A 2,578-nucleotide genomic window follows, 5' to 3' on the forward strand; every position below is an offset into this window, starting at 1 on the left:
TTTACATCTGACAACTAGTCATATAACAGAGTTGTTTGAATGAAATTAAAATCAGCATCATTGATGTCAGAATCATTTTTTTTAGCCACTGCATGTTTTTTATACTTCAGTTCAACAAATGTTTTTCTTCAGTATCACTGCATAATTGCTGCACAAGACGTCAGTCATGTTTGGCTCCAGTTATCGGTCAGCTGCAGTCCATGCTACAGTTTTAGACGATAGCGGCTGCAGCAGGCTTTGAAACTCTGGGAGTACTTCAAATGAATAAAAAGGTGTTTCTACACTGTGCAGACTTTCATTAGCATCTGGCAGCAGCCAGTGCACGAGCACATGAAGAGAAAACACACAAGCACTATTTGGCGAGAAGGCGTTGGACATCTACTGGCTTCTCTCCTACTCCCTGTGCTCATGATGTGATGCTGTGATGTCACTTCCACATCGTTGCTCTGCACTGTGAGTGTATGCTTTTATCGCTGCGACGTTGTCTGATAAATTCATCGACACATGAGTTAAAGACGACACCTGCACTGTGAGTTCAGTTGCATTTTCCAAGAATTCTAAGCCACCAACAACATCAGAACACAATTATACAGAAAGCAGTTCCTGTAGTGTCTTTAGCTGCTGTGTGCCTGTAAAATATCAACCTGAACGTTTTGGTTTTACTTGGATGTCAGCAATTAAATCCAGAATGAAGGACTGAAAAAGTGACCACATGTTGATACCTTCAGAAAGACCAAATTACTCAGCAGGCTCATTTACAGAAGAACTCTCTTGGACTTGTGTCCACGTGGTCACTCAGGTTGGGCGATTCTGTGCTATAATTTGACCCGTGTTCCTTGTTCATTAACAAAACCAAAAACCAACTCATGTAAGGATGAAAAAAAAATCACTGAGGACATGTTAATGAAACGTGATGCTTCAGAGTGCACACAGAAGCACTTGGATGAAAACAGCAGGGATTGAAAAAACTGCACAGCATGCAGATAAAACACTGAGCCTGATACGTCACAGGAAAAGAACAACTACCACTGCCATTCAGTCCTTGTTCTCTTTTTTCTCACCATTTCAGTCCATCGCTCCCTAAATTGGCAGGCAGACATTAACCCGCCCAGACACCTCCTCCCTCCCTGTGTTCTTAGAGGTGTGTCCTGTCAGTGTGTCAGACCAACAGTGTGTGTAGCCATCAGTCATTCTGTCTCTGGGTGCTCCTCACACATACTGTTGTTCTTCTCTGTTTTGTATTACCATTTGAAACTTTGAAGCAGTAACCTTATCAATGAGCACTGAATATTAACAGTTGTCATAAATCTTTCTGGTCACTGTTAGCTCAGATACTGACCAGTGTCACACAGGAGCACAAGACTGTCCCTGATAAAATCACCATCCTACAGCTTTATGTTATCAGTGTGATCTCTTTGGTGCATGAGCACATTGCAATAACAAATGAAAAATCTTCTGGGGACCTTATCTTGTAAAAATGAGAAAATGTCTGATAACGAGGAGCTAATAAAAACAACATACATCCTTTCAGAATTACATTATCATAACAAAGAAATTAGACACAACAATTTAAAAATATATATTAAAGAAAACCCAAACTCTGAATAAACTGTTTGGGTTCAGTCATCATTATGGGGAACAGTCTGGTTTCAGATGGATAATAAATGAATGGAAAGCCAATCAAAATTCTGAAAGATCAAATGAATCCTAATTCAGAGTTCTATCGGCTTCAACTCTGGTAATAAGACAGCTGCAGTTAAGTGTTGTCTCCTTGTTTGTAGTCACAGGCTGCCTTCTTTTAGCCACAACCACCAGCGCTGTGTTGTGGGCTGCAGCAGCTCCCTGGATGTGGCGTTACATCAGGTTGTGTTGGTCTTTCAGCAAGCAGGAGTCAGCAGACAAACAGCTGATGTCTGTCCTCAGTCTGGTGTGAAAGCTGATGTATTGCATATCCTTATCAAGGAGAAGAATGAGCCTTTTGATATGTAAAGGTCTCAGGAAATAAAGCAGCAAATCTCAGATTAAAACTCTCCAAAGAGTGACATTTTGAAGTTTCCTCTGCTTCACTCTCTCAGTGCATCATCCCATCACATCTGCTACTTTGGGTTCTACTAAATATATCCATACTTCATATAATTAAAGTTTTTTTTTTCAATGTGAAAAAAAATACAAATAAACCTCTTATGTTGAAATTTAGGCTCACATTACAAGAGATCATTACCTGTAACTATGATATCATTTCAGATCTTTAATCATGAGATCTTTTCTTGTAATGTAGAGATAGTATGTCATTATGAAAAAACATCTCCAAAATGTTTTTTCCTTTGAAAATACACAGCGTGTCTGTGCTTAAAATACTGAAATGTCCTGGACCTTTGTCACCACTGCAACAGAATAAGTCAGGATCTTAGTTTTAGTGATTTCACTGTGCGGCTTGTTAACTCTGTGAACAGAACACTGCATTTTAACCTAGAATTCAGCAGTGAGATGATTTATGCGGCCGATTGTAAAATGAGTTTTCCAATTCATTTGACACCAATATTAGAGTTTCGGAGTATTCCATTAAGCTTGACAGTGG

At 39.4% G+C, this 2,578-nt stretch overlaps 1 protein-coding gene across 1 annotated transcript in view; it reads right to left on the reverse strand.

The window, feature by feature from the left end:
- The window catches only part of tmtc1 (transmembrane O-mannosyltransferase targeting cadherins 1), a 172,917-nt gene that overhangs the window by 43,969 nt on the left and 126,370 nt on the right, over window positions 1-2,578 (reverse strand). The window lies entirely within an intron of this gene.

Source organism: Stegastes partitus, unplaced genomic scaffold (genome assembly GCF_000690725.1).
Source record: "Stegastes partitus isolate 25-593 unplaced genomic scaffold, Stegastes_partitus-1.0.2 Scaffold583, whole genome shotgun sequence".
NCBI lineage: Eukaryota > Metazoa > Chordata > Actinopteri > Pomacentridae > Stegastes > Stegastes partitus.